The sequence below is a fragment of the Phragmites australis genome, chromosome 6 (assembly GCF_958298935.1).
Source record: "Phragmites australis chromosome 6, lpPhrAust1.1, whole genome shotgun sequence".
Taxonomy (NCBI): Eukaryota; Viridiplantae; Streptophyta; class Magnoliopsida; order Poales; family Poaceae; genus Phragmites; species Phragmites australis.
In genome coordinates, this window is record NC_084926.1 from 5,788,432 (window position 1) to 5,802,019 (window position 13,588).

A 13,588-nucleotide genomic window follows, 5' to 3' on the forward strand; every position below is an offset into this window, starting at 1 on the left:
CTCGGGCGGTGCGGCTCGGCGCGGGCGGCTCAGCGCGGGGTCCACCCGACAGAGGGGGGGTCGGCGGAAGAGGCCGGCTGGGGGGCGGCTGTAGGCCGGCTCGGCCGATGGGCCGGTGCGGGGGAAGGGAAGACAGCCCACGAGAGGAGGAGGAGGGGAGGAAAAATGGGCCGAGGGAGAAAGAATCGGCCCGAGGGCATTTTTCCTTTTAGAATTTCTTTTTTCCAAATGAATTTCATCAAATTTTCCAATGGGGTTTTAAAGCGGCGAAACCTAGCGAAATTTTGCAAACTTTTTCAACCCAATAAAACCTTATTGCATCTACAACGGCATGAATGCAATCAAACAATTATCCTAGGCCATGTTAATTTTAGAAATTAATTTCCTATTGAGCTAAGTTGCAACACCTGAGTTAAATCTAAGAAAGTTTTAAATTATTGCAAAAATTTGAATTTTGGGTGTTACATAATTAGACATCAACAATGTTATCAAGGCTAAAAGGATATGGATAAACAACTACTCAAGGTAGAGGTAATGCAATCAACATAGGTTCTACCCATATAAGCCCGACATCGACTCATTGAACATGCAATCTTACATAAGCAGGAATTTACCAATTTAGACTTCATTCGGTTTGAACCAAAGTGTACAATATGCTTAGATGCTTATCTTTCTGCTCTGGTGATCGCCTAATGCTACCCACGCAACACCCTCAGAATTATGGTAGATTGGTGTCACCTCTGCCAACGCTCGCGTCACACTCCGGTTCTTTGTTCACTAAAAGAAGAACACCTGCAATGATGAGTGTGAATGAAGTGTAACAATTTATGCTACAATATGCATAACAATGGTCTAAAAGTGAAAGACATGTGAAATAATGGTAAACTTCGCGATCTAAATGACTTCGAAAAGCTAACAGGAGGCCGGAGACTCCAGGTCAAACTCGGAACCTCCAGGTTCTAGGACCTTCGGGTTGTACTCCGGACAGGGGTGCTCTGCTAAATATAAATTGAATTAACTCGGACCCTTCGGGTTTAACCTGGACATCCGGGTTTAGGCGGATTAACGGAGTGAGGCTCCGAGCGAGGGTGCTCGGTTAAAAGCACCACGAATTACTCGGACCCTCCGGGTTTAACCTGGACTATCCGGGTTATGCAGACTTGCACTTCTCAATGATCTTCCTCCACCGATTCGACTCGCATGTTAAATATATCCTACATAAATATACATATACACTACACAAAAGGGTTCTAGACTCAATTTGCACCCTAAACCCTAACGATGTTTTAGCACAATTCATCGAGATTTTCATTGGCCTACCCAGACTATCCAGGTTCTACCCAGACTATCTGGGTTGTCTAGAGAGGTTGCTTCGAGGGGGGGAAACTCAACCAATTTGATTTGCGAGCCTCTCCAAACCAAAGGAGAACGTGTTTGAGATAGTCCATAGAGTCTAGAACTCACTCACCAACCTAACAACACGATTCCTAGCACAAATCTCATCTGAATCCTCTCTTTTTGCTCCAAAGCTCAAGAACTTGAGAAATCCGCAAACTTATCTCGATACTCAAAATCGACCCACCAATTCACACATTCTTGCCGAGGGAAGCCTAAGGAACTTACCCACGGTGGTTATGGAGGTTGGTGACCATCGGTGATGAAGGAAACGAAGAAATAGCTCAGGAAGAGGAGTCCAACCGCGGTTCCTCGTGCTTCAAGAAAAAACACCAAGAATGTCAAGAACGGCTCGAATGTTTCAGAAAAACATAAATGAATTGGATGGATGAGAAGCTTATGAGCTAGTGATCGCGTGAATACCATATGCGTACCTCGATTCAACTTCTAGAGGGAGGAATCGAGGCAGAAAGAGAGAGAGCTTGAGAGAGAGGGGGTTGCTCTTGGCTTGGCCGGTTGGAGAGGAGAGGGAGCCCGAGTGGGAGTGAGGGGGAGAGAGAGAGAGAGGGGCGGCAAGTGGTTGCTGCCCAAGAGAGTGAGGAGTGGTTGGCCCACCGAGTGGGGCCCACATATTAGAGAATAAGTTGGTTTCAACTATGAATTCATTTATTTCTCTTTCAAATTACGTTTTCTCAACAGATTGACTCTAAACGAAATGATCTAGCATTCCAAAATAAAATTAAATATAATACTTAAGAAGCATGATTAAGCTTAATTATGTGATTACGGTTTCAAGACATGAAAACCCTCAACCCCCCCCCCCCCCAATTAAAAGAATATCGTCCTGAGATTCGGTACAAATCGGGGAAGAGTATGATGACTCGAGGGATCTCCTAATTTGTACAGTAGCAAAAAGATTCGGGGAACATCAATATGCTACTTTGTGAGAAATAATACTAAAGTAACACTCACAGCTTCGAGAAGAACTCAGAATAATTGGCATGAAACCGGTTTTCTCGTTCCCACGTCGCTTCATCTTTGGAGTGATTACTCCATTGAACCTTGAGGAACTTAATTGATTGACGATGCTTCTTCCATTCGGCTTCATCAAAAATTTGAATTGGATGCTCGCAATAAGATAAATCCGACTGCAATTCTTGGTTTGCAACCTCAATGACTTCAGTTGGGACTCGAAGGCACTTCTTCAATTGCAAGACATGGAAGACGTTGTGCACGGTGGAGAGGGATGGAGATAGCTCTAACTGATAATCCACCTTTCCACACTGGGCAATAACTCAAAAAGGGCCCATATAACAAGGCGCCAACTTTCCCTTATCAGGAAACATTGCGTTCCTCTGAGAGAGAAACCTTAAGATAGACAAAATCTCCAATTTTGAACACCAGCTCATGCTGACGGCGATCGGCATAGCTCTTCTGATGAGACTGGGCTGTGAGAAGACTCTTGCGAATGGCTAAGACATGCTCTTCTGCCTCTTTGACCAAAATCGGGCCGAGAAAAGCGTTTTCGCCGGATTCAAACCAATTCAATAGTGTTCGGCATCTTCAGCTATAGAGAGCCTCAAATGGCAACATTCCAATGCTTGCTTGATAGTTGTTCTTGTAGGAAAATTCTGCAAACAACAGGAAAATCTCACACTTCTTCCTATATGTGAGAACACAAGCTCGGAGCATGTCCTCTAGAATTTGATTTACCCTCTCAATTTGACCATCGGTCTGAGAATGGTAGGTGGTGTTATGGAAGAGCTCAGTTCCCATGGCTTCATGCAGGCTCTTCCAGAAATGAGAGGTGAACTTAGTGCCTCGATCGGAGATGATTTTCTTCGGTATTCCATGGAGACAAATAATTCGAGTGAGATATAACTCTGCATAATCCTTGGCACTGTATGGAGTCTTCACAGGGAGGAAATGTGCGAACTTTGTGAGACGATCCACGATGACCCAAATCGAGTCATACCCATGTGAAGTTTTGGGAAAACTGTTAATAAACTCAATACCAATCTCCTCCCACTTTCAGGAGAGAATAGGTAAGGGCTAGAGCGTACCGGCTGACTTGAGGTGTTCGGCCTTCACCCTCTGACAAACATCGCACTCGGCAACATATTGAGCGACTTCGCGCTTCATACGGGTCCAAAATCTGAGCTTGAGGTCCTGGTATATCTTGGTACTCCTCGGATGAATGGATAACAACAAATCATGAGCTTCGTCCAGAATCTTCTTTCTTAGCTCTAGAACTTTTGGGACTACTAGTCTCTTCGCAAACCATAATACCCCTTCGTTGTCCAGGGTAAAGCATTTGGCTTGCCCTTCCTTAAGCTTGTAATGGATCCTCTCCATGTCTCTGTCTTTCTTCTGAGCCTCTTTGATTTGGTTGAGGAGGGTTGACATTATCTCCAAGTTGGAGAGATAACCCTTCGGAACCATCTCGAGTCCAAGCTTCCGAAACTCATCACAAAGGGTGAAGCTCTCAGGCGAGACCATAACACAATTGCATTGATCTTTCCGGCTCAAGGCATTGGCAAAAATGTTTGACTTTCTCAGATGGTAATGGACCTCCAACTCATAGTCCTTGATTATCTCAAACCATCTCCTTTGCCTCATGTTGAGATCGTCTTGGGTGAAAATATATTTGAGTCTCTTGTGGTCGGTGTAAATGTTGCACACATTCCCGAGGAGATAGTGACGCCAAATCTTTAGGGCGTGTACTATCGCTGCAAGCTTCAGATCATGAGTGGGGTAATTCTCTTTATGTGGCTTCAACTGGCGTGAAGCATAAGCAACCACATGACCCTCTTACATGAGAACACAACCGAGCCCAATACGAGAGGCATCACAATCGACATCGAAGCTCTTGTGAATATCCGGTTGTGCTAGAACTGGCGTTGTGGTGATACAAGACTTCAAAGTCTGGAAAGCTGCTTCACAAGCCCCAGACCATTCAAACTTAACATCCTTCTTCAACAATTCGATCATGGGTTTGGCGATCTTGGAGAAGTTCTCGATAAACTGGCGGTAATAACCCATAAGTCAGAGAAAACTCTAGATGTCGGTGACACTTCGAGGTTGCACCCAATTGAGTACATCACGCACCTTGATTAGGTCAATTGCAACACCACCTTTAGAAAGAACGTGTTCCAGAAAAGAGACTTCCTTCAGCTAGAAGGCACACTTGCTGAACTTTGCATAAAGGCGATGCTCCCGAAGTCTCTCAAGAACGACACGGAGGTGACCGGCATGTTCTTATTCGATCTAGGAGTAAATGAGAATGTTGTTGATGAACACCACGATAAACTGGTCAAGCTCCTCCATGAAAACTGTGTTCATCAAATACATGAAGTACGTTGGCGCATTGGTCAGGCCGAAGGATATGACCATATATTCATATAGTCCGTAGCGAGAAGAGAAAGCTATCTTTGGAATGTCCTCCTTCCAAATTTTTATTTGATTATAGCCCGACCTCAAATCAATTTTAGAGAAAACCCAGGCAGCTGTCAACTGATTGAACAAAATATCAATTCAAGGAAGCGGATGCTTGTTCTTAATAGTGATCGCGTTCAACGGGCGGTAGTCAACACACATCCGCAAAAACTGATCCTTCTTCTTCACAAAGAGCACCAGGTATCCCCAAGGTGAGAAGCTCGGATGAATAAAATCCTTTGCAAGTAATTCCTAAATTTACTTCTTCAACTCCGCCAACTCATTTGACAACATCTTATAAGACCTTTTGAATATGGGAGTTGTTCCAAGGACAAGCTCAATGGCGAACTCCACTTCTAGGTCGAGTGGCATTCCAAGCAACTCATCCGAAAAGACATCTGCGTACTCGCACACCACATGAATATTGGCAAGATCCATGGAGATGGCACCATTCATTGCATAGAGATGGTGACCACCCTCATCAAAGGCATAAAGCGACCCAATCACCGAAAGAACTTGCAAGGGAAATGGACCTTGGTGCACACTTGATGATCTCTTCATTCTGGGTCAACCAATTCATCCCCAAGATGGCATACAAACCCATTGCGTCAATCACAATCAAATTGGAGGGAAAAGTGACTCCATTGATGAGAATATGTGCATTCTGAACAAAACCCTTTGAGAATATCTTTACACCGGGTGACACGATGAGATAGGGAGTGTGCATGGCTTGGATGACAAATGCATGGGTCGTGACACAACTCCGCTTGATAAAAGAATGAGAAGCCCTAGAATCGAAGAGCACTTTCACTAGGTGAGAGTTGACAGGGAGCATGCTTAAGAGCACCCTGACTTCCTTTTGAGCTTCATCAATGGTTATGACGTTGATATTTCCCTGCTTCAGAGCTAGAACCTTCTGTGACCCACGAGGGTGGCATAATTAGGGTATTTACCACAACATCTTGCTTTGGACAACGGCAACACTTGGCAAGGTGCCCAACTTGGCCACACTTATAGCATGGATGCCCCTTTCCATAATCCAAGTTGCTTCTCCGAATCTTCACAGTTTCTTAGGATTGCCCTTGGGAAGGAGAAGAATGGGCCAAGCACATATATTGTGGAGGCATCATGGTCACCGCATGAGACAGAAGTGATTGTTCTACATATAATTGTTACTCATTGTCTCCATCAGAAAATTGTTCCTCCCTCTTGCGCTTCTTCTCATCTTGACGTTTCTTCATTTTGTACTCCAGCATGATTGACTTGCTCACAAACATGTTGAAATCATCAAAGTTATGGGTGGAGAGCTTCTTTTGCATCTTCATAGAAAGCCCATCCATAAAGTACTCACTACTACAAAATTCATTTAGTGGGACGCCCCTGTACAGATGGATCTATGGAGCCGCTTGGAGGTGTGGTGATCGCATATGCGGAGCAGCTTCCTTCGAGATGCCTTTGACCCGAGACCTACAGTCAGCAGCTATTTATCCCATTCGTATAGACGAGGGCTGTCCTTGTACAAATGGTACCACAGATGGATCAAAACTAGAACCATCTGAGAAAATAGCAATAAGCAGTTGCAACAAAGCAAGACACTACAGTATAGACAGTTACAAACTACAACCGTCTATACTATTTAGTACAGACAATTCCAAATTAGAATTGTCTGTACAAAAAGGAACAGTACAGATGGTTCTAAACTAGAACCGTCTATACTATTAACAATAATAGTGCAGACGGTTTCGAATTGGAACCGTCTGTACAAAAAGGAACAATACAAACGGTTCTAAACTTAGAACCGTCTGTACTAAAATACTATTGATAGTAATAGTACAGACGATTTTGAATTAGAATTGTCTGAACAAAAAGGAACAATACAGATGGTTCTAAACTTAAAACTATCCTAAGTTTAGAATCGTTTGTACTAATAGTGTCCCACTCATTTTGAGCATATATCTTATATAGATTACTTTCATACAATGGTCAGTAATGAACGGTAGGTGAGACGTAAGGAATGTTTTCGCGAGGTTAGAGATTGTGGGTTCGACTGCTAGAAAACGCGCTCGTGGTATTTCGCGTGAAAAATTGTGTAACTTGCGACCATGCCAACATAATAATATAGGGGGCTGGTGTGGGTAGGAAAAATATTTTTTAGATTTTTTAACTACACAAAACTTAGTACAGACGATTCCAATAATGAATCATCTGTAGAAATAATTTGTACATATTTTTTTTCACAGACGGTTCAAAAAAAGTGTCTCTTATGGGGTTTCTGAGTCGTCTATACAAATCATTTTTCTACTAGTGGCTCTTGTTTGTCCTTGTCAATGGAGACGTATTCAGGTGCATACTAAGTCAAAGAGTTGAACTCCTGCATGTAATCCATCACGGACTTGTCTCCTTGCTTGATGCTAAGGAACTCGTGCTTCTTGATGTCCCTCACACCCTTAGAGATGTGGAAAATCACGGAAAGCTGTGTGAAACTCCACCCAAGTGACCAAGTGGCTAGGGGCTTGTTACATCCCAAATTCTTAATCACGCAATTAAGCATAATCATTCTTTTTAAACATTATATTTAATTTTGCGTAATTATAATTTGGAATATTAATGCAATTCATTTGAAATCATTTGGATGAGAGAAAAAAATCCGGGAGAGAAAAAAATTGAATTCACAGCGAAAATAGACACTTTTCACTTACACGTCGGCCCCACACCTCACCCACTCCAACCACTCAAGTGGGCAGCCCCCACCTGCCCACTCTCTCTCCTCCTCACTCTCCCTCACGTCCCCCACCCGAGCTCCCTCTCACTCCCCTCTCAAGCTCTCTCTCCTTTTATTCCAAAATCCGAGCTCAAGTGAAGGATTGGAGGTATGCAGGTGGTACAATTGCATTCTAGAGCTCATAAGCTACTCATCCATCCAATTCATTTTCGTTTTCTCGAAAGATTCGAACCAGATTTGATGTCTTTTGGTGTTCTTGGTTGAAGCACAAGGAACACCGGAGTTCTTCGATTTCCCTCCATTTCCTCCACTTCCCGACGGTCACCCAACTCCGCAAGCATCTTAAGTAAGTCTCTTAGGCTCCCCATGGCAAGAATTCGTGATTTGGTTGATCGATTTTAAGTTTTAATAAAGTTCATGAGTTTTTGAGGTTTGGGACCAAAATGAGGATTTAGATGAGATTTGAGTTAGGAATCGAGTTGCTAGGTTGATGAGTGAATTCTAGACTCCATAAACCATCTCAAACATGTTCCTCTTTAGTTTGGAAAAGATCACAATTCGATTTGGCAATTTTTCCTCAAAATCATAGAAGTTCTGAGCAGTGCGGAGTATCCGCATAAAAGTGCGGATAGTTTGCAAAAGTGCGGAGGTTCCGCACCAAAGTGCGGAGGGTCCGCACTTTCTGGAAAAATGGCAATTTGAATTGTATTCAAGATTTTCTTAGGGTTAAGCTACAAAGTTAGTCTAGAACCCTTGGAATGGTATATGCGCAGGAGTATGTAGCATAGATTCAAGTTTGGAGTTAAATCGATCGACGAATCATCGAAAACACATTTTCAGTCCAGGTCCGGAGTGTCTGTCCGGAAAAAAGTCCGGAGGGTCCGCATATGTCCGGAGTATCCGGAGAATTCTCCGGATAGTCTGGAGTTTGCTTGAGTTGCGCAATATCCAGATGTTCCGCATAATTTTGCGGACAGTCCGCATATGTCCGGAGGTTCCGCACTTTCGATAACTTTTCAAATTGGTTTGAGTCCCATTTTTGTTCTAGCTTGCATGTTTGCACTTTTAACATGTTTTGCGCATCTTATAGCATGCATTGTTGCATTTCATCCATACTCATGGTATTGCACGCGTTATTCTTTTTAGAGAACGCCGAACCGATGATCCCGACGAGCGAGGGTGATCCGGAGGTACCCCACCTTTGTGAGCCAGTGCATCAAGGCAATCAACTAAGCATATTGATCCCTCTTGTGTAATTGGATAAGTTTAAAATTGATGAAATATGCTTATGTATGTATGCATGTTTAGTGAGTCAGTGTCGGGTACCAATGGGTAGAACCTATACCGATTGCATTCTTCTATTTTGAATACTTGTGTATTTACATTCCTTGTAGCCTTGAGGTGTTGTCAATGTCTAAGTATGAGTTCGACTTATATGCTTAGCCATGCTTAGGTCATTCGGTAGAAGTCGAACGACGGCGCATCTTGTTGTTCGCGAGCATAGGATCTTCTTATGATTACATACACTTGTTGAGATTGACATGGTTGTATGAGTGGTGAGTATGAGATGAGATATGGACGGTGTTAGGGGTGTTGTCTGCCTCGGTGGAAAGTCCAGAGAGCAGGTCAGGAGAGGAAACCTGAGCACCATAGACCGCTTGCATCGTTTAAGGTCGATCGTCAGGGTTGTTGGCTTTAGCACTTACCTTACTCACCACATGCCAATCTACTGGTAAGGCGAGACGAATACCTTCGCAGTTTTGGCTTTGTGGGCGTGAACATCGATGGTGTGAGCAGCGGGCTTGTAAGCGGTACTAGTTTGCTCTGGGAGTAGTTCTAGTATCGCCGCACCGAGCGATCCATGCTCCACACGGTTGGGGCTGGTGGGGAAAGGTTGTCACGAGTACCCTCTTGTGTGCACTTTGGTCGGTGGCACAAGCCGAATGGTCCTCATGTCGTGTGGGTCCAGGAGTATCCCCATGCAGGGTGTATAAACAGTTTGAACTGTCGCGCTCTTGGTCATGAGCATGCTATTGTTTCATCTGCACCCGGTCGTAGAGTTTCGAGTATGGTTTGTGATTCGGTATGTGGGAGATGGTGATGTGGACACTTGTTACTTACTGATACACATGTTATTTACAGTTACACTTGTTCAATTGTTAGTTGCAGGGTAGCTATTATATGTTTTGGTTAAGTTTCAGTCACTCACACATATGTCAAGGAGGCTTAGTGCAAATGTTTTACTTAACCTGTGGTTCATCCTTGCTAATGATCAATGCATAATCCTTGGAGTCGAGCTATGTATATGTGCTCTATATGGTTTAAGTCTTGCAAGTACCTTCGTACTCATGCCTGCGCTTTCAGTACTCCTGTCGCTGAGGAAGAGACAGTGTTTGGCTACTTCGTGCCCACCGATGCAGGTAGTGGGCAAGAGTAGTGCATCCTACTCTAGGTGGTCGTGCTTTTGTGATGGAGTCTAAGGGCATATGGCTCTATCCCTCTTTTTGTTGTATAGTTTTTAGTCTTCCGCTGCTTAGTTCTTTTGCTGGTTAGGAGTTGAGCAGGTTTTAGTCTTCTCCTAGCTCTCTTTTGCTGTAAATTATGATAATTTGTTGCATACTTAAGAACTTGTAATATAATGTTAATTACTCGCTCTTTCTTAAGCTTTGTTGTGACGTACATGTTGGGAAGGCATGTGTTCTGATCTTGGGCACAAAACACGTGCCAGGACTACCGGGATGATATTCTAGTTAATTATCGAGGTTGTGATTATGAATAATGATCCTCCTGGTGATTAATTAGAATATTATTTGGAAGGTTCCTCACAGGGCTTACATGGCGAGGTAGCTCTGGCACCATGCCCTGGCTGCGCCTTGAAGTTGATGGGTGGCATATCGGACCTTGTCATGGTCCTCACACCACATGAGAGCAAGCTTCTGCTCAATGGTACGAAGCCAATCATCGACATCAATGGGGTCTTTGGCACGGATGAAAGATAGGGTGTTGAGTATAGAGAAACTCGAAGAAACCTCCATGTGGGTCGGCTCCACCCACAACAGGATAGATTGTGTTCTGAGCAATGACCTTGGGAAGGTCCATCATCTTGGCCGTGGGTGATGGCAGAGATGACTCTCAATCACGAGCATTTGACCCTCTAGATTGTCCTTACGGGCATTGCGGTGGGTTCTCATCTTGTTCGTGGCAACAAGAGGAAAGGAGTGGAAGGTCAAATTCCGGCATAGCCAAATAGAATTAGCCAATTATCAATTGCTTGGATCTCACAATATCGTATATTTGGAAAAATACACGCTATATGAGCAATAGGGAAAAAGATGGCATGTTCGATCTCTATCTATGTGTTTCTTTCTTGAGTGCATCACTCCCAAACAAGCATCATAAGCACAAGAAAAAAACGTTTTCGCACGAACGGTGCTTGTGCAACTCACCGCACAAGTGACATTTCATATGTTATTACCTACATATTCACTTCACGTACCTTCGTCTTATGGGACACCCTATGTAATCGCCACATGGGTAGACGATCATATTTACCATTGTATGGTAGATGTTCATATGTTGTTACTAACGTATTCACTTCCTGTACCATCATCGTACGGGACACATCAGGCCCCTATCTCGCACTGGTTAAGCCATAATATTCACCCCCATCGGGATGCTTTCCTTACCTTTTTCGTCGATGCAACAACCAAAAATACGGAACCCCAAATGACCTAAGCGCCACAAACAACAACGCATTACACTTAGGGCATACTATAGCAAGTTCATACATATTAATCAGAGGACGTACAAGATAATTTTAGTGAATTGTTTAAGTGAAGTGTTTAAGTGAAGTTGACACACTCACTAAAGAACATCCTAATTATGTTTCGGCTACTTCATTAAACCAAGCTCTAATACCATGTTGTGAAGAACAATCCAAGCAGTATTATAATTAATCATTAAATTGATTATTTACACAATCATGACTATAATGATTAATCAGAATAGCATCCCGGTAGTCCCGACACGTGTTTTGTACCTAAGATCGAAACACATACTTTTCCAACATATAACATCACAACAAAGCTTAAGAAAGAGCAAATAATTAACATTATATTACAAATTCTTAAACATTCAATTATTTACAAAAATTTACATCAAAAGAGATAAACTACGCAGTGTAAGAATTAAAACCTAACAACAATAAAAAGACCAGTGGAGCCATATGTCCTTAGGCTCTACCCAAAATATTGCCACATGAGTAGACAACACTACTCTTGCCCGCCGTCAGCATCTGCGGACATGAAGTAGCTAGAAGCTAACATTTTCTCGCCGGCAACCTAAAAGAGCAGCGTGAGTACGAAGGTACTCGCATGACTTAATATATATAGGGTACATATAGCGATTCCAAGAATTATGCATTTGTGTATTTAGCAAGAATAGGCCACAATGTTAAGTAATTTCATATGCGGTAGCAACCTTAAGACCTATGTGTGAGCACCTATACTTAACCAAACAACTCCTTTCTTTTTCGATAAACACCAAGTGAAGCATAAATATAGCTAGAAACATAATAACATATATATAAAAACATAATCATCTCAACCGCAACCCAACATACCAAACGATCACCCCTCATTTGTGACTCTATGACTGATGCGGATGGATGGAAGCATGATCGGAACTGCAGGGGAGTACTCCTGGACCCACACAAAATGAGACCATCGCTCACACAACCCATCAGTTGCGAGTGATGATTCACGTATCAACCGTTTCACGCATCCACCCTAAACCTTTGTTCCCATGTCGAGTAATGTGGAGCCCACCTAGATCACGTTCCTACCATGACTTACCGGCGCAATATTAGGCACCCATAACACCATTCCCGCTCACATCTCGATGCATAGGTCAAATGAACATGGCGACTTATGGTACTTGGCTTACCCATCCCATATCTGGGTATGCGATAAGTATGGAAAAGTGATAAAGCCAATAGCACCGACTGACGGTGCTTAACTGATGCAAGCGGTCAACGACATTCGTGCTCCTCTCCTGAACTACCCCTAGCACCATCCACATCTTGTCTTATCCTCACATCTCAATATCATGGTTGTAGTCCAGATAAGGGTTCTCTGTTAAATCTAAATTGAATTAACCTGGACCCTCCAGGTTTAACCCGGAGTATCCGGGTTTTGGCAGATTATCCGGGTGAGGCTCTGAGCGAGGGTGCTTGGTTAAAATCACCACAAATTACTCAGCCCCTCCGGGTGTAACCCGAACTATCCGAGTTAGATAGACTTGCACTTCTCGATGATCTTCCTCGATCGATTCGACTCGCATGTTAAATTCATCCTACATAAACATACATATAGACTATATAAAGGATTCTAGATTCAACTTGCACCTTAAACCCTAACAATTTTTTAGCACAATTTATTGAGATTTTCATTGGGCTACCAGACTATCCGGGTTGTCCATAGAGGTTGCTTCGAGGGGAAAAACTCAACCGATTTGATTTGCGAGTCTCTTCAAACCAAAGGGGAACATGTTTGAGATAGTTCATAGAGTCTAGAACTCACTCACCAACCTAGCAACACGATTCCTAGCACAAATTTTATCTGAATCCTCTCTTTTTGCTCCAAAGCTCAAGAACTTGAGAACTCCACAAACTTAGCTCCAAACTCGAAATCGATCCACCAATTCACGCATTCTTGACAAGGAAAACCTAAGGGACTTACTCACGATACTTGTGAAGGTTGGTGACCACCGAGTGATGAAGAAAACGAAGAAATCGCTCAGGAAGAGGAGTTCAACCGTGGTTCCTCGTGCTTCAAGCAAAAACACCAAGACCGTCAAGAACGGCTCGAATCTTTTGGGAAAACACAAATGAATTGGATGGATGAGAAGCTTATGAGCTAGTGATCGCGTAAATACCACATGCGTATCTCGATTCAGCTTCTAGAGGGAGGAATCGAGAAAGAAAGAGAGAGATCTTGAGAGAGGCGAGGCTGCTCTTGGCTTAGCCAATTGGAGAGG